Consider the following 20,087-nt stretch of genomic DNA (forward strand, 5'->3'; position numbering starts at 1 on the left):
CTGAGTTTGACACCACTGGTCTAGATAAATGGACCAGAACTCACTGTTTTGCAAATATATTCTATTCTTCCTTGATTTGAACATTACTCCTATTCCTTTCTACACATGCAATGTTTCTCTCTACACCTTCACCTGTGATGTCTTACACATATTCCAAGGCTCGGGTGAAAGGAATAACTTTTTTATATTTCCAATCAGATATTTCATGTTTTTATAGATTTAGAGCTGGAAGAAACTTCAGATCTCATTTCATACAACTCTTTCATTTTGCAGATGAAACAATGGTTAAGTAACAAGCTTACAATCATACAGGTAATAAATAGCAAAGTTGGAACTTCATCCCAGGTTCTCTAGCTCCAGATACAGTACTCATCCATTGTACTATTAGGCTGTTCTTCACATCTCTTATTGCTTTTTATCTTTTGCAGTCAAAAGCAAGTCACTGAGATTTTTCAAGCCTCAGTTGCCTCATCTGGAAAATAACAAAATAATAATTGACCTGTATATTTTTCTATAAGTAAACTGATAATTATAATAGAATTATAATTCTAAATATATATGTACATATTTTAATTTATTATTTATATATTACAATATTGAATGATATAATTTACACATATGTGTAAACCTTAAAATTTCTTAGACTTATGAATGTTGGAAATTTCCCCATTGGGAAATTTCATACTTGAAAAAATTTCCTACTGATAGTAAGAACTCTATTGGAATGTGAAACTCCTTGGCATGGGAGGATCCTTCTCCTCCCTACTTAAGACTACTTTAAGACAGAAACCTTTTGCTAAACAATGGAAAGGGCTTTGACCTATGCTTAAGCATAGAACAGGAAGTTCTTTGAGTCATGGTTGATTTTAGAATTGATACAATAGAGATACTTGGAATGACAGAACCAGGTCTTGGAAACTACAATCTCCACCCTACTCAGAGTAACAGGATTTAGGAAAGGCTGCAGCAAAGATCAAGATTTAATTATTTGAGAATATGACCTTCAACAGACATGTGCAAAGGGGAGAGACCTCTGGGCAGTCCTGGGTTAAACTAGAGCCACCATTGGCACAGGGGAGACATCGACAATGATTGGTAGATGTGAGAACTGAGGGGAGGGAACTTAGATTATTGGCTTAAAAAGATAGGGGGGTCTGAGGACTGGAGGTTTTGCTCTGAGGAGGTTGCTCTGAAGGAGGTGAGAGGAGAGAGGTCCTGGAGGGAGAGCTCCTAGAGAGGTCTTGAAGGAGGCTATGGAAGGTGAACTCAGGAGGAGAATGCTCTGGAAATATTTTCTTGAAAGGAGGCTCTCTTGAAGGTGGAGCCTGAGGTTGGCATGAGAAGCCTTACCTAGAGAGATCGTGGGTGAGTGATAAAACCAACTGACTGATTTATCTCTTAGGACTGAGGTCTAGACCTTATTGGCTTGAGGCCCTTCATTCTTATTCCTTTCTTACTTTCTCTCTTTTTCTATTGATTAATCAGTGTATTATAAATTAAATTTCTCTATAAAACCCAGTTGGCTTGGACATATTCATAAATTGGGAATATATTCCCTGGCGACCATCTTATATTTATATAAACCCGAGACACAGTAGAAAACATATTTCAGTGGTCATGATTTATATATATATATATATATATATATATATATATATATATATATATTTCCCTTGCTCCGAAACATTTTAATTATCACAGTTTATGGCTCCCATTCTCTTATCTACAACTATTTAATGCTAAAAACTATTTTAAATCTAACATATGTTACATTATATATAATTATAATAATATATCTTTGTAAGTAAACATAACTAAGCTTCCTTAGCACTATGTGAATTTGAATTATTATAACTTCTAAGTACTTACGCACTTGGGTCAGCTAGATGGCACAGCACATAGGCTGTTGGATATGGAGTCAGGAAGATTTATCTTTAAATTTGACTTCAGACATTTTACTAGTTATGTGACCCTGAGCAAGTCATTTAATCCTGTTTGTCTCAGTTCCTCATCAGCAAAATGAGCTGGAGAAGGAAAAGGAAAACCACTCTAGAATTTTTGCCAAGAAAACCCCAAATGGGGTTTTGAAGAGTCAGAAACAACTGAAACCATTTGGACTGTAAATTCATAGCTTATAAACTCTTTGGTTTTACTCCTCTTTATATATTCTCAGTAGCAACTGGTACTATGCTGGGGAAAGAAGGAAAAGAAATTTTCTCCCTCTCTTGTTAGAAGATGAAAGGAGAGAAGTTTAGTGAAAACAGAGGAGTGTGCAAAAATACAAACTCTTTTCCACAGCTGAATTTTATAGTTCTCAGAGAGGATAGAATGTTCTAAGATTATACGCTTCCCAGATTCTTTGCCACCAAAAATATGTAAGGCAACCCAGTTTCTGGGGACCAGTAATGAGAATTTGCTGAATTCTCCCAGGAAGATCCATGTCCATCAGCAACAAGTCAAAGTCTGTAACCAGCTCCATGGAAAGATACCCAATTCTGACAAACATCTATGCCTTGAAATCATACTAAGTTGTATCAAAGACTTATCAAACTGACCAGAGTCTCTTGATCATACCTGCTCCATCCAGAAATCCAAGTACTAAGAAAAAGAGCTGAATCCCTTCCAAGAAATCGTCTTAAATCTATCCTACCTTCTTTCTACCTCATTCTGAGTCATCTGCTTCTAATCTAATTGCATTCTTTAACAATAAGTGATGAAAGAATGATGGTCAAATGTTTGTAAAGCAAGAATAGGACTAGTTTGGTACTTGACCAACAATTCCACTTCTACTCTTGTTCTCCTGTGTACAAATGGGGGAAAATGTGCATAAGCTATGCAATACTTTTTTCACTGCAAACTATTTATCCTATATCCCAATGAACAATGACATCTCTTACAGAGTTCCTAATAAGCAGAAGAAATTACTGATCTTAAAAGAGACGGCAGACAGTAATGCTTTGTGATTTACAAACCTCTTTCTTCCCAGCAGCCATATGTGATAGATAATGCAAACATTATTATATATTATACAAGTATTATTTACATATCAGGGAATAGAGGCACAGGAAGGGTGTCTCAATCAATGGTGCCTGGCTAGTAAGTGGCATAGTCCAAGGCCCTGGATATTCCATTTACCAAGAGATAACTGCAAAGAAATAAATATAGCTGGGGACTTGAATGGTTAAGAGTGCTGGACCAAGAGTCAGAAAGACCTAATTCTGGACAATATATTTAATCTTTACTTACCTCGGGCAGTTGGAGAAAAAAAAATGGCAAATCACTCCATTCTAAGGGGAATTTGGAGAAGAGTTTATTATTAATATATATGTCAAAGGGTATGTAGGACACACATAAGATGTAGAATTTATAAGGTCATATACTAAAAACTACTTAATCCATCTTCTTCACTTCATATAATGATTTTATTTTACCAATTATATGTAATAAAAATGTTCCATATAAATTTTCTGAATTTATATGATCCAATTGTCTCCCTTCTTTCCTTCTCCCTTCCTAGGGATGGTAAGCAGTTTGATGTAACAATATGATGGTCAGAGGAGGAAAAGAAAATGATCTTTGTTTCCAATGAATAATGTTTGAAAATAACCAAATAAAATAATGTTTCAAAGGAAAAAAATAAAAAAATGAAAATTTGGATACTCTAAAAAAAAAAAACAATACGCAATATGATGGTCAGAGGACCAGTGCTTGTAATTCATGGGCCACTGACAGTGAATGATAAGGAGAATATAATTCCTAACTATGGATTTTCTTCCATTTCCCTACAATGGAGAATGACCTTTAGACCTGGATTATTACCCCCAAAAAGGGTTGGTAAGAAATTGAAAATCAAGAAGAGCAAAGAGGGCAAAAAGTCATAACTCTCTATCCACAATGAGTTCACAAAACAGATGAAACTCTATTTTAGAATGCTAAAAACAAAACAAAACCTTGTCAGTGCAATATTTAAGTTGCTTTTGGTGATCTAGGGAAGAGATTGTGAGGGTGGCATGAGGGACATCACGCAGAATTGAAAAAGGAGACACCAAATTGCATATGAGAAAATGAAGATATGATTTTAAAAAATAAAGTGAGCTCTTTAAATTATAGACCAATAACTTTTTTCTTTAAACTCTTATTTTTCTGTCTTGGTAACAACTCTAAGACAGAAGGGAAAAAAGGGGCTAGGCAAATGGGTTTAAGTGACTTGTCCAGAGTTCTATAGCTAAGCAGTGTCTGAGGTAAAATTTGAATCCAGGATATCCCAACTCCAGACCTGGCATTAGTGAATCTTAACTTGTATTCCTGGAGGGAAAGAGTGGTTCTAGATTATATTCCTAAAGAGATGGTTTGTCTAAGTTTTAATATTGTGGAACCAATGATTCACAAGAATAGATTATATTGGAATAATATGAGTTCTTTTCTTGGCATGGTTACTCAACTATGAAATCGAGGTAGCAAAATGAACCAATAAACCTGGGTCACAGTAAAGCATGTTACAAAAGATGTCTTCGTGAATGGGATGGATAAATGTGAGCGATCGGTAGGCTTTGTTTAGGTGGATTAAGTATTGATTGAATGTTCAAACAAAAGATTAATAATGAATTAGTGTAAACCTGGAGAGGAAGTCTGGAAAATCTCTAATGAAATAATCAGGAGATAAACAATCGAAGATAATTACAAAAGAGTGTTCTCCTAAAAGAATTTTGTTATCAGTATTAACACTAATAATGAATTAGAATTGCCAACTAAGAACTTTTTTTATTTCTCTTTGAAGACCCTTCGATTTGAAAGGCCCATGATTATTATCAGAGATGTTGCTGTTGGAATATGTGGCATATTTCTTAAATTTAAAGAGATGGAGTAGTAGGAATAGCTGACATGACAGATGGCAGAATGAGGATTCACAGAGACCTTGACTGGTTAGAATGAAAGGTGAAATACAGTAAGAAATTGGATAAGAATAAATATAATGCCCTATACTTCAGGTAAAAATAATCAAACACACAGGTACAGGATGGGAAAATTGTACCTAGACACAATTGCTTAAGGAGAAAAGACATAGGAGTTTTAATGGACTGCAAGTTTAATTTATTCAATGGACAGATATGTCAGCCACTGAGCAACTGAAATCACAATCTGGTACTTGAATGGGCAGCATCCATCTCTAAGCTGTATCGTTAGTTGGGTTGTGTCCAGAATTAAGAAGTCAATACTGGTCATATTCAGACCACATTTGTAGTACTGACAAGCTTGTAGATGAATGAGGATTCTGAGAGGACTGAAACTATGATGGAAACTATGATGATTTGTTTAAGGAAGAAGGAATCTTTAATCTGATTAAGCAAAGACCAAAGAGGAGGTCTAAAAGTGGTCTTCAAGTATTTTATAGGTTATAGTCAGTCAACCTGGCAGGTAGGTGGTACCCTGAATAGAAAACCTGTCTTTGAGTCAGAAAGACTTATCTTCATGAGTTCAAAACTGACCTCAGACACTTACTAGCTGTGAGACCCTAGGCAAGTCGTTTAACTGTTTCCCTCAGTATAATCATCTGTAAAATGAACTAGGGAAGGAAATGGAACCCCATTCTGGTATCTTTGCAAATGAGGTCACAAAGAGTCAGATACAACTGAAAAACAACAAGGTTTTCATATTTGGTAAGAAGGATTTATTTGTCATAACAGCGTGGGAGTATTGAACTGAAAGCTGAACTCTAATCTAGGAAGATTTTGGTCCAAGTCTGACCACTGACTCATAAAGGACATGATGGACCTTTCAGGGTCTTAGACCACATTTTAAAATGAGTAAGTGCCAACCTGCATCAGCATAAAAAGCTTTCCCTACCTGGAGTTCTCTATGACAATAAAATTATAGCTTTCATCCCTTTCACCACCATGTAGAAAGAGATAGACTATTCTTCCCACACATAACTATTTTCTGTTAAGTAGGAATTTACAAGCCTTTTCCAGTAATCTCTCTAACACTTGCTGGACTTGATAGTGCAAGACAGTCTCAAGTGAGAAAAAAAAAGATGAAAAATATTTATTTAGTCACTGTGCTATATATATATTATGACTTGTCATTCATAGGCAATATTATCTGAGATCAATCGGAAACATGTCCATGTGTAAGGAATTATTTTTATTGTTTGTAGCTAATAAAATTAAGGTCACATAATTGTGAAAAATGACATCAGAGAGAACTATGAAAGCTAGCATGTTTGCCATAAGAGGAAGAGGAAATTATTCTAGTCTAGCATAATCTTTTGTTGATGTTTAGTCTAATGAATACAACTTTTCTTGTACTGCCTTTAAATGATCTCTTGAGTATTTAAGGTAGAAATTTAGATCTCACCACTCTCCCCCAGTCCTTATAAGGTCATTGTTTGACAGAACCCAACAAAAAGGCATGCAGGAATTTATTAGAAAGAGAGTTAAAGTATGTACCCAAGACTCAGAGGTGAGTTAAAGGTCACCACTGAAATGATCAATCAAGACATGTAGACATATGGAAACTAGACATACGATATTGATCAGAAATTTTTCTTGAATTCATACTAAAGAAATGTGAATGCCCCCAGCACTGGGAATATTGTTCCCAGCAGTGGGAATATGGGAATACTACCTAACCAATATCTGTATGCATACAATGTAGAGAAATAAATTAACTACATATTTAAATATATTTGTGATTAACTGAAAGTGTGGACTCAGAGTACTAATTAATGGGTGACTATCCACTTCAAAAAAGTCTCTAGTGCAGTGCTTCAGAATTTGGACTTTATCCCAATTCTGTTCAACATTTTAATCAATGACTTGGATGAGGACATAAATGGCAGGCTAATCAAATTATATATGACACAAACTTGGAAGGAATGACTAACTCTTTAGATGAAAGAACCCAAGTCCAAAAAAAAAATCAACAAGCTAGGTTAAAGAGCCAAATTTACAAGACTAAATTTAATAGGTATAAATGCAAATTCCTAAAATTCCTACACTTGGATTCAAAAGATCAATGGTACACATCTAGTTAGAGAAGGCATAGGTAGATAATAATATATGTAAACACAGGTTGAATATAACAGGGCACAAAAAACAAAAACAAAAAATAATAATCTTAGACTGTTTTGATATAGAATCAAAAACCAAGAAGTTATAGTTCTACTGGTGAGCCTACATCAGAAACCCATGATGAATTAATAGATTGATGCTTTTGTATTAGACTCATTGGGGTCAGTAATTAACATTATGGAGACAGAAATTCTGAAAAGGATTTAATAATGATGAATCAAGCAGTTGTTGATATGACTCACATACATATGCACACATATGTGTGTACACAAGTATATGTATATACATATTTGGGATATATTATATATATATATATACATATAAACATACACATATAGGAACCAGCCATGGAAAAAAGAAATGAAGAAATTCTAATGGCAACTTCCAGTATCTGAATTTACTCAATTAATATGTAGCCTTTGAATGGCTTTTTTTAAATAGAGAAGTATAAATTAAGATAGTACCTTCAAATTCTTCTTAATAAATGAATTAATGAATATATGTATATACATGGATTACATATAACATATAATACAGCATATAGTAACATTACATTTAGTAATATAATTAATCTATGTATATAAATATATATTTACATGAATTATAATTGTGAAGAATTCCTTTAAAGGTATAGCATTATTCTCCACTAAAATCCAGTTTTTGAATGCAGAGAATTCCTATGAGTCCCAATTCACTTAAAATCCATTGATATCACTGGCTAGTTATGATTCCTGTTTATGGGATAAGATTATCAGAACTACAAAGGACATGGAAGGCCATCCAATCCAACTCCCATGTTTTACAGAGGAAGTAACTGACACAGATAAAAGTTAAGTGACTTCCCAGGTTCACACAGCTATATCTCAGACAGTATATTAATTCAGTTCTTCTTGACTCCAACTCTAGCTCTTTATCTACTATGCCAATGGCTTAGAGCTAGAATGAATTTTTAAGGACATCCAGCCAACTCTCTTCATTTTCCAGATGAGACACTGACTCTCAGAGACTTTCAGTAGTCTTTCCAAAGTCAACCAGGGAGTCTGTGACAAACACAGGATTTTAACCCTAATCATCTGACTCTAAATCCTGTGCAATTTCTAATAAACTATTCTCTTACTTAAACAGCAGGCTTAAAAGTACAATTACTGTTACTCCTTCATATTAATGTTGGCATTCACTTCACAGAGTGGTGTTTTATGAACATGATGTTTCTTTATATTTCTATTTCATACATCTTGAGTAGTGACTTATCCAAATACAAGTTGGCAGAAAAATATTTCTAGAGATTATTTTTACTATTTTGATTAAAAAAAAAAGTTCCTTTGTCATTGTTTTCTCTGTTTTGTTTTTCTTATTTAACTTGAAAATGCACTGACATCTCATGATAAAACATTTTCTTGCAACTGCCATATTTGGTAGCAACATGGAAAAAAGGAAAGTTGGACAGCTCTAATCAGGGTGTAGGAATCACTTTGATCTTCACAAAAAGAAGTTCCTTTAATTTGTGGTCAGCTATTTTTTAAATATATTAATTGTGGAATAAATTAGTTGTCTTTATAGCCTTTACACAGAAAAAAAAATCTTTGAAGTAGATATGAGTGTTTGTATGTGTGTTTGTGTCATGAATCTTCACTCACTTAAAGACAGATAGATTTTCCCAAAGGTTGACTGGGAAGTCTCCTAAGTTTGCAGCAATCTTCAGCTTCATCTTTCAGCATCAGTTGAAGGAAGTTGTGGTTAGCCTAGAGAGAAAACAATTGGGTGGTAGGGTGGAGGTAGGTAATAGGAGGAAGCATGATAGTTTTCTGCAAGTATTAGAAGGGTTATCATGGTAAGGAGATATAAGACTTCTGATTGGGTCATAAAGTAGAACCAGTGGCAATAGGAGGACATTGTATAATCAATGTAGGTTTGATATCAGGAAAACAAAACAAAATAACCGTAACAATTAAAGCTATCTCAGAGTGTAATAAGCCACATGAGGAAATGGTCAATGTTATAATAGAGATTCCCTTTACATATGGATTAGACAAGATGGTTACGAAGATCTCTTCTAGCTTTCAAATTATTTTATTCTGCTCTCTCTCCAACTACTGACGACCCCTTCCTTTGCTGCAGGATCCCCACACTTGCTACATTTTTCCCTTTCTCTACCCACCAAAACAGTTTATTATTTGATATCTCACCTCATTCTTACTGATTATGATTTCCTTTCAATCTCAAACCCATTTTAACAACTGTTATCTCTAACACTTATTTACATGATACAGATCTTGTTTTTCGACCCTTAAAAGACATCTCCTTCCCACAAAGGATTTTAGTCATCAGTGGATTCATAGAGATACCTTTGTAATTGTTAAGAACCTTCATAACCTTATAAACATGCTTTAGGATTTTAGAGTGAAATGACATGGGGGAGATGGTGGGAGTGAATCAAATGGATTGTCCACTCTCATGAGTATCATGGCATGATGGGGAAATTCACTGGATTTGGAGTCAGGGGGACTGGATTTGAATTTTGATCCTGATATTTACTACTTATGTATCAAGTCACTGTGCCAAGTCACTTCAATCTTATGGAACTCAGATTCTTTATCTATACAATGAGGGATTGGTCAAATGACCACCAACATCTCTTCTAACTCCTAAGCTATGATACTGTGACCATCAATTGATGGACCATAACATTGCATGTTACTGTCTTGTCACACTGAGTGTTTTTGTATGTACATGTATGTATTTAGATGTGTGTTTATAGGCATGTATGTTTATATGTGTGTATATGAGAGTGTGTGTGCATGTGCATGGGTTATTTCCCCCAATATACTATAAACTCCTTAAGGTCAGTGAGCAGCTATTTTTTTTTGTTGTTGTTTGTTTATTTGTTTGTTTGTTTGCTTGCTTTTTTATATTCCCAAGGCTTAGCACAGTGGCTTATACCAAGAAAACTCTTCACAAATATTTGTTGGCTGATTATTGCTTGGAGATGAGTTGAGGGCTCAATAAGTGGCTACGTCTGAAATTGCCTCAATCAAGAACTATGATAAAGGTGAGCAAATCTGGGTCCAATCAGTCTTGGCCTTCAGAAAATCAATATCTTTTCTGCTCTCTCCTTTTCTCTTTCCCTTTCTTCTCTTCCCCTCTATTCTTCACCTTGTCCTGCCTTCCCTCATCTCATCTTTCTCATTTCCTTTCTCTCTGCTTTAAGATTCTTACCTGTGTTCTTTTTTTGGACATACATGGTATTAAGATCACTAGCATTTAGTCTTTCTTCCAGTTTTTCCCTCACTTATCTCACTTAATAGAATGTAACAGGATGTTTCCTGTATTATATCTCTCTCTAACAATAAGGTTTCTGAGTAAAGAAGTATGTCAGAGAATTATGTCTTTTTCATTAATAGACTAATTATTCTAGAGGCTAATATGGACCCATAAATTATTTCATATTAGAAAAATTTATATCAACAGCCATATCAATAGAATGAATTAACATTTGAGATCAGCAATAAAAAAGACAGCCTCCATACTGATGCCAAGAATGAAAAACACTTTTTTTTAACTAGACTTTGACCTATATCAAGATGACAGATTGAAATGACCCAAAATTTTGACAGAATGCTTTTGCTGAAATAAACAGATAGCACAAACACTGGAGTAATTAAAGTCCAGAAACAAATCTGATTGAAGCTATGCCATTTGCTTTGCTAAGAGGGAAAAAAAAATCAGGCTTAGTTACAAGTGAGGTATTGTATTGTATTGTATTTTTTTTTTATCTTAAAGAGCTCTGGACTTACTTTGTGACAGACTAGGTATATAAATTTACATAAGCCAACAAATGAACTAGAATTGATATGGGACCTAACATGGCACTGTTCTAGGCTAGATGATGCGGATACAAAGATAAAAATGAAACAATCTTTGCCCTCAAGGAACTTATGTCCTCCCAGAGAAAGAAGGAAGGAAGGAAGGAAGGAAGGAAGGAAGGAAGGAAGGAAGGAAGGAAGGAAGGAAGGAAGGAAGGAAGGAAGGAAGGAAGGAAGGAAGGAAGGAAGGAAGAAGGAAGGAAGGAAGGAAGGAAGGAAGGAAGGAAGGAAGGAAGGAAGGAAGGAAGGAAGGAAGGAAGGAAGGAAGGAAGGAAGGAAGGAAGGAAGGAAGGAAGGAAGGAAGGAAGGAAGGAAGGAAGGAAGGAAGAAGGAAGGAAGGAAGAAGGAAGGAAGGAAGGAAGGAAGGAAGGAAGGAAGGAAGGAAGGAAGGTAGGAAGGAAGGTAGGAAGGAAGGAAGGAAGAAGGAAGGAAGGAAGGAAGGAAGGAAGGAAGGAAGAAGGGAAGAGAAGGTAAGGGAAAGACTTATAGAGTATTACATGAAAACTTAAGAAGGTCTTAAAGATTGTCTAGTTTAATTTCCCCATTTTACTGATGAGGAAATTGAAACCAGAGAAATTACCTTACTTGCCTATGGTTACAAAATTATAAATATATTTTATTTCAACTGACATGTTCATCATAATGCAGAAAAGGCATTATTCACTCACATGTGAACCATTATAATAGTATATAAATGTTTTAATTCACTCCAAATGTGTATTTCCCCACTTCTCTACCTGGCAAGCCTTTCCTTGTGACAATGTATAAAAAAGAACAAAGGGTAAACATTCCATTACAACTATATAGACTATGAAATGAATCCCAAAGAATGTGTAATATTCTGTAGTCCTAATCTCCTACCTCTACAAAGAAGATATGGAAGAGTGTTTAAATTTCTTTTCTTCAAGGTCAAGTTTGATCAATAAAATTTTACATTCTTTAATTTCTCCGTTGTGTTGTGATTATGGACATAGATGGTGTTCTTGATGTACCATTTTAGAAGTCATTTTGTATTATATTGTTTGCATAGTTCTTAATTTTCTTTGGATCTATTCACAGATATAGTTCCATTATTCTTCAAATTATTTATATATTTGATGAATATAAATAACTTACAGATGAGGAACCTGAGGCAAATAGGGTCACACAGCTTGTATATGAGGCTGGATTTGGACTCTGGTTCACCTGAGTACAGGGCCAGCATTCTAATCACTGTGCCATCTCGCTACCCAATACATGAGAGTACAACACGTATACAATACAATACATATTTCTTAGGGGAAAGTCTTATTCTATTACATTGTGGTTCCACAGTTGGTTTAAACACTCAACATTCACTATTTTCATATTCTGTTTCTCATTCATTGTTATTAATAGGTTTTTCAATCCACAGTTTATTTATCTTGTCATTAATCCAGTATAGTCCCACTAGACTATAACATAATGTTAACTTTGGCATGTCACTGTTTCTTCTTGAAAGCCATTAAATTACCTACCAAATGAAATCCAAATTTTCAAATTTGTCATCCAAGCCTTTCAACACACTGGCTCCATGGTTACCTCTATAGGAACCCTCCATTCTAGATAAACTATTCTTTAAATATCATTCCCTAAGCATCCACTCTATGTTTTTACCATTTTTCTGTCTTTGTTCTCATTGTTCCCCTGCCTGGCAATTCTTTCCCCCCATCAGTACCTACCAATCTTTCAAAGTTCTTCTAAAAACTTACCCTTTCCATAGACTTTTCTTTGATCATCTCTTCCCACAGTGACCTCCTTTTCCCCTAACTTCTTACAGATTTTACCATCTCTATGACTCATGACAGCACATACATTACCTTTTATTAGGCAATGCATTATATTATAGTTTTCCTAAGGTAAGGACTATAGCTTATCTTTCTCTACCCACAAGTCCAAAAAAAGTTACATGAACAAGGAGATATTCAATAGTATCTACTGGATAGATAAGTAAATGAATAATGAATCTCTGTAGATGGCAGGCATTATTACTTTTTGTGACTTTTTTTTCTTGCAAAGAAAATATAAAAGGAATGAAGCCATTTAGCTGAAATATTCCATAAACTAAATATCAAAGCTCAACAACAGGGCAGGGTTCCAGTCTCCCAACCCATGGAAATAGACAACACATTCCTCTGTCTTCTTTTGAAGTTCTCTAACTTAATCAGATAAACCTAGAACACAGAAAACTTTGGAAATGCCTTCAAAAATAAATGTTTTACTAATCTCCCCAAGAGATACTGAGTGTGTACATAAAAGGGTAGCAAGCAAGTCATCTTGGGAAGGTTTCTAATAAAAATCCTTCAACACCTACTGATGAATGTTATACATACGGTTTTGCTATTGTTTGATTGTTTCTGACCCTTTGTGACCCAATTTGGGGTGTTCTTGGCAAAGATACTGAAGTGGTTTCCCATTTCCTACTCCAGCTCAGTTTATAGATGAGGAAACTGAGGCAAACAAGGTCACACAGCTAGTATTTGAAGATGGATTTGCATTTATATCCTCCTGAATGCAGTGTCAATGTTCTAACCACTGTACCTCTTAGCTTCTGAGTACATAGACTGTACATAGACTAGGCAAAGAGTATTTAAGATTATGTTCTATTTTAAAATATTTTGATTACTCTCAATATAATTTACAATTTATAATCCTATATGTTTTTAAACCCTTAACTTCATTCATAGAATAAATAATAAATATTGATTCCAATGCAAAAGAGTAGTAGGGGCTAGGCAATTGGGATTTTGACTTGCCCAGGATCAGACAACTATCTCTGTGCCTGGTTCTCTGCCCACTAAGCCACCCAATCCTACTCCTTTTTGCATTTAAGAACTTTATTTTGTGGTGATCAAAGGCTTCATAAGACTGCCAAAGGGGTCCATCACACAGACACACACACACACATACACACACACACACAAACACATACACATACACAAAGTTAAGAATCTTATTTTTAGAATTATTTTTAGACTTTAGGTTACAGAAAATGTATCAATTTACATTGGGAATTGCAGTTCTCCATATTTTTTTTAATTTTAAACATTATTTTATTTGGTCATTTCCAAACATTATTCACTGGAAACAAAGAACATTTTCTTTTCCTCCCCACCCCTCCTCCCACCACCTTTCCCTCTCCCATAGCCAATGCACGATTCCACTGGTTATCACATGTGTTCTTGACTCGAACCCATTTCCCTGTTGTTGGTATTTGCATTAGAGTGTTCATTTAGAGTCTCTCCTCAGTCATATTCCCTCAACCCCTGTAGTCAAGCAGTTGCTTTTCATTGGTGTTTTTACTCCCACAGTTTATCCTCTGCTTGTGGATAGTATTTTTTAGATCCCTGCAGATTGTTCAGGGACATTGCATTGCCACTAATGGAGAAGTCTATCACCTTCGGTTGTACCACAATGTATCAGTCTCTGTATACAATGTTTTCCTGGTCCTTCTCCTTTCGCTCTGCATAACTTCCTGGAGGTTGTTCCAGTATCCATGGAATTCCTCTACTTTATTATTCCTTTTAGCACAATAGTATTCCATCACCAACATATACCACAATTTGTTCAGCCATTCCCCAATTGATGGGCATCCCCTCGTTTTCCAATTTTTGGCCACCACAAAGAGTGAAGCTATGAATATTCTTGTACAAGTCTTTTTCCTTATTATCTCTTTGGGGTACAAACCCAGCAGTGCTATGGCTGGATCAAAGGGCAGACAGTCTTTTATCACCCTTTCGGCATAGTTCCAAATTGCCCTCCAGAATGGCTGGATCAATTCACAACTCCACCAGCAATGAATTGGTGTCCCCACTTTGCCACATCCCCTCCAGCATTCATTACTTTCCATAGCTGTCATGTTAGCCAATCTGCTAGGTGTGAGGTGATACCTCAGAGTTGTTTTGATTTGCATCTCTCTGATTATAAGAGATTTAGAACACTTTTTCATGTGCTTATTAATAGTTTTGATTTCTTTGGCTGAGAACTGCCTGTTCATGTACCTTGCCTATTTGTCAATTGGAGAATGGCTTGATTTTTTGTACAATTGATTTAGTTCTTTGTAAATTTGAGTAATTAAACTTTGTCAGAGGTTTTTATGAAGATTGTTTCCGAATTTGTTGCTATCCTTCTCATTTTGGTTACATTGGTTTTGTTTGTACAAAAGCTTTTTAATTTGATGTATTCCAGATTATTTATTTTGCATTTTGTAACTCTTTCTAATTCTTGCTTGGTACTGAAGTCTTTTCTATCCCAAAGGACTGACATGTATGCTATTCTGTGGTCGCCTAATTTTCTTATAGTTTCCTTCTTTATGTTCAATTCATTCACCCATTTTGAATTTATCTTGGTGTAGGGTGTGAGGTGTTGATCTAAGCCTAATCTTTCCCACACTGTCCTGCAATTTTCCCAGAAGTTTTTATGAAAGAGTGGATTTTTGTCCCCAAAGCTGGGATCTTTGGGTTTGTCATATACTGTCTTGTTAAGGTTGCTTGCCACCAGTCTATTCCACTGATCCTCCTTTCTGTCTCTTAGCCAGTACCAAATTGTTTTGATGACTACTGCTTTATAATATAGTCTGAGATCTGGGACTTCAAGACCCCCTTCCTTTGTATTTTTTTTCATTATTTCCCTGGATATCCTTGATCTATTGTTCTTCCAAATGAACTTTGTTATGGTTTTTTCTAAATCAGTAAAAAAAAAATTTGGAAGTTCCATGGGTATGGCACTAAATAGATAGATGAGTTTGGGTAGGATGGTCATTTTTATTATATTGGCTTGTCCTACCCATGAGCAGTTAATGTTCTTCCAATTGTTCAAGTCTAGTTTTAGTTGTGTGGAAAGTGTTTTGTAGTTGTGTTCATATAGTTCCTGTGTCTTTCTCAGGAGATAGATTGCTAAGTATTTTATTTTGTCTAAGGTAATTTTGAAAGGGATTTCTCTTTCCAGTTCTTGCTGCTGAGCTGTGTTGGAATTATATTGAAATGCTGATGACTTATGTGGGTTTATTTTGTATCCTGCAACTTTGCTAAAGTTGTTGATTATTTCCACTAGCTTTTTGGTTGAATCTCTAGAATTCTTTAAGTAGACCATCATGTCATCTGCAAAGAGCGATAATTTGGTCTCCTCCTTGCCTATTTTAATGCCTTCAATTTCTTTTTCTTCTCTAAATGCTACTGCTAGTGTTTCTAATACGATGTCAAATAATAGAGGTGATAATGGGCATCCTTGTTTCACTCCTGATCTTAATGGGAATGAATTTAGTTTATCCCCATTGCAGATGATATTAGTTGATGGTTTTAGATATATACTGTTTATTATTTTTAGGAATGACCCTTCTATTCCTATGCTTTCTAGTGTTTTTAATAGGAATGGGTGTTGTATTTTATCAAAGGCTTTTTCTGCATCTATTGAGATAATCATGTGGTTCTTGTTGGTTTGCTTGTTGATGTGGTCAATTATGTGGATAGTTTACCTAATATTGACCCAGCCCTGCATCCCTGGTATAAATTCTACTTGATCATGGTGGATGACCCTTCTGATCACTTGATGGAGTCTTTTTGCTAGTATCATATTTAAGATTTTTGCATCTATATTCATTAGAGAGATTGGTCTATAATTTTCTTTCTCTGTTTTTGTCCTGCCTGGCTTTGGGATTAGTACCATGTTTGTGTCATAAAAGGAGTTGGGTAGAACTCCCTCTTTGCTTATTATGTCAAATAGTTTGTATAGTATTGGGATTAACTGTTCTCTGAATGTTTGATAGAATTCACTGGTGAATCCATCAGGCCCTGGGGATTTTTTCTTAGGAACTTCTTTGATGGCCTGTTGGATTTCTTTTTTTGATATGGGATTATTTAAGAAATCGATTTCTTCTTCTGTTAGTCTAGGCAATTTATATTTTTGTAAATATTCATCCATATCACCTAGGTTGGTATATTTATTGCCATATAGTTGGGCAAAGTAGTTTTTAATAATTTCCTTAATTTCCTCTTCATTGGAGGTGAGATCCCCTTTTTCATCCTTGATGCTGTTAATTTTCCTTTCTTCTTTCCTTTTTAAATTATATTAACCAGTACTTTGTCTATTTTGTCTGTTTTTTTCAAAGTACCAGCTTCTAGACTTGTTTATTAGCTCAATAATTCTGTCACTTTCGATTTTATTAATTTCTCCCTTAATTTTTAGGATCTCTAGTTTGGTTTTATTCTGGGGGGTTTTTAATTTGTTTGTTCTCAAGCTTTTTGATTTGCATTTCCAATTCCTTGATCTCTGTCCTCCCTAATTTGTTAATATATGCACTCAGGGATATGAGTTTTCCTCTAAGTACTAACTTGGCTGCATCCCATAAGGTTTGCAAGGGTGTCTCGCCATTGTAATTTTCTTCAACGAAATTATTGTTTCTATGATTTATTCTCTAACTATCTGATTTTGGAGTATCATATTATGTATTTTCCAATTAATTTTTTATTTTGATCTCCATGTATCCTTACTGATCAATATTTTTATTACCTTGTGATCTGAAAAGGCTGCATTTATTATTTCTGCTTTTCTGCATTTGAGTGCCATGTTTCTGTGACCTAGTGTATGATCTATTTTTGTGAATGTGCCATGTGGTGGTGAAAAAAAATGTGTATTCCTTTTTATCCCTATTTATTTTTCTCCATATGTCTATTAACTCTAATTTTTCTAAGATTTCATTCAACTCTTTTACCTCTTTCTTGTTTATTTTTTAGTTTGATTTATCTAAATTTGATAGTGGTTGGTTCAAGTCTCCCACAAATATGGTTTTACTGTCTATTTCTTCCTTCAATTCTCCTAGTTTCTCTATTAAAAATTTGGATGCTATATCATTTGGTGCCTACATGTTGATTAGTGATATTTCCTCATTGTCTATACTCCCTTTTAACAGAATATATTTACCTTCCCTATCCCTTTTGATCAGGTCTATTTTTGCTTTGGGTTTGTCAGATATCATGATTGCAACTCCTGACTTCTTTGTATCAGTTGAGGACCAAAAGGTCTTACTCCAACCTTTAATTCTGACCTTGTGAGTGTCAACCCGCCTCATATGTGTTTCTTGAAGACAACAAATGGTAGGGTTTTGGGTTCTAATCCAATCTGCTATTTGTCTACGTTTTATGGGCGAGTTCATCCCATTCACGTTCAAAGTTATGATTGTCATTTGTGGATTTGCTGGCATTTTGATATCTTCTCCTAGTTCTGACCTTTCTTTTTTAGCTATCTCCTTTTGAACCAGTGATTTACTTTAGGTCAGTCCCCCTAGTCCCCTCCCTTGAGATGCTTCCCTTTCTAGCCCCTCCCTTTTTATGCTCCCTTCCCCTCCCCCTCTCATTCCCTCCCTTTATATACTCCCTACCCTCTCCCCCTCCTTAATTTTCCTTTCTTTCTTGCCCTAATGGATAAGATAGAATTCAGGATTCCACTGGATCTAGATGTTCTTCCCTCTCAGATTTGATTTCACTGAGATTAAGGTTTAAGTAATTCCACTTCACGCACTCTTCCTCTCCTTCTCATATGAGAGTTCTTCCCCTTCCCTTCCCATGTGTATCTTTATATGGGAAAGATTATTCTATTAAGTCCTCCCCTATTTCTTGAAGTAAATCTTAGTGTTATCAATGGTTCCCCCCCTCCCTTTTCCTTTCTTTGCCCCCACTGTCCCCAAATCTTCTTAATGCCCCAATCTTTCCCTATGCATGTTTCTTCTAACTACTCTTATGATGCATACAATTTTTGAGAGTTACACAAAACATTTTCCCCACATATTAATATATATAATTTGATGTAAATGTAGTCCTTATAGAAGAGATTTTGACTTAAAGAAAAAGATAAGATTTATCTCCTTTTCCCTTTCTTTAATATTTACCTTTTCATGTTTCCCTTGCTTTCTGTGCTTGGATATCAAATTTTCCACTAAGTTCTGGTCTTTTCTTAGCAAATTCTTGGAAATCTTCTATTTCCCCTGGAAGTTTATAGTCAGTTTTGCTGGGTAGTTGATTCTTGGTTGGAGACCCAGCTCTCTTGTCTTTCTAAATATCATGTTCCATGCTTTGTGGTCTCTTAGTGTGTTAGCCGCTAAGTCATGTGTGATCCTTATGGGAGCCCCCCTATATCTGAAGCTCCTCTTCTTGCCTTCTTGTAGGATTTTCTCCTTTTCTTGGAAGCTCTTGAATTTGGCAATTACATTCCTAGGGGTAGTCTTTTGGGGATTTAGTATAGAGGGTGTTCTATGGAACCTTTCTGTTTCTATTTTCCCCCTTGCTCCAGAACGTGTGGGCAATTTTCTTTTATAATCTCCTGTAGAATAATATTGAGTTTATTGTTTATCTCTGGTTTTTCTGGGAGACCAACAATTCAGAGGTTGTCTCTTCTTCCTCTGTTTTCCAAGTCTGTGACCATTTCAGTGAGATATTTTATGTTTTCTTCTAATTCATTAATTTTTTGGCTTTGCTTTATTGATTCTTGCTATTTTATGATCTCACTTTCTTCGAGTTGCTTAATTCTGGTCGTTAGGGACTGGTTTTGCTTTTCAGGTTTGTCTGCCCTTCTATTGGATGCTTCGAGCTCTTTTTCCAATTGAGCAGTCTTATCTGTCATACTGCTGATCTCTTTCTCCCATTTTTCTTTCCAGGTTTCCATCTTTTGTGTAAGTTCCAGTTTGAGATCTTCCAGAGCTTGTTGATAGTTTCCATTTTAGGAGGCATGTTCTGATTTTTTTTGGATTTCATCCTCATTCTCTTCTTTTCCTTGGGTACTTCCACCATAAAAGTTTTCAATAGTCACCTTTTTCCCTTTCTTCCTGGAGGCTTGATTTTGGGCCATGTGAGCCATCCCTTTGGTGATTTTCTTCCCCTTTCCTTTTTGGTCTGGGGTCTGGGTGATATGGGCAGGTTTTCTGTGAATTTAGGTTGCCTCAGACTAGTTCTTCCCAGCCTCCGAGGTTTCTTAGAGTGCTGGGCCCCTGATCACAGCCAAACTGCCCAGGTGTTCAGCTCCACCCAGATAATCAGCGTGTGGTCCACCCCTGGTGTTAACTCTGCCCAGATGCTCAGCGCAACTGCCCCAAGTACAACTCCCTGGGCCCCCTGTGCTCAGTGCAGGATTCTCCCATGAAACCGCC

At 35.6% G+C, this 20,087-nt stretch overlaps 1 protein-coding gene across 2 annotated transcripts in view; it reads right to left on the minus strand.

Moving 5' to 3' along the window:
* Positions 1-249: 249 nt before the first annotated feature.
* The window catches only part of CCER1 (coiled-coil glutamate rich protein 1), a 107,401-nt gene continuing 87,563 nt past the window's right edge, over positions 250-20,087 (minus strand). Inside the window, exon 3 of one of the 2 annotated variants that reach the window (XM_056798641.1) lies at positions 250-472. The gene's annotated coding sequence lies outside the window, so the exon portion shown is untranslated. Of the gene's footprint in view, positions 473-8,727; positions 8,813-20,087 lie in introns of those variants that run through there. The other variant, XM_056798643.1, reaches the window with a different exon arrangement.

The sequence above is a fragment of the Monodelphis domestica genome, chromosome 5 (genome assembly GCF_027887165.1).
Source record: "Monodelphis domestica isolate mMonDom1 chromosome 5, mMonDom1.pri, whole genome shotgun sequence".
NCBI lineage: Eukaryota > Metazoa > Chordata > Mammalia > Didelphimorphia > Didelphidae > Monodelphis > Monodelphis domestica.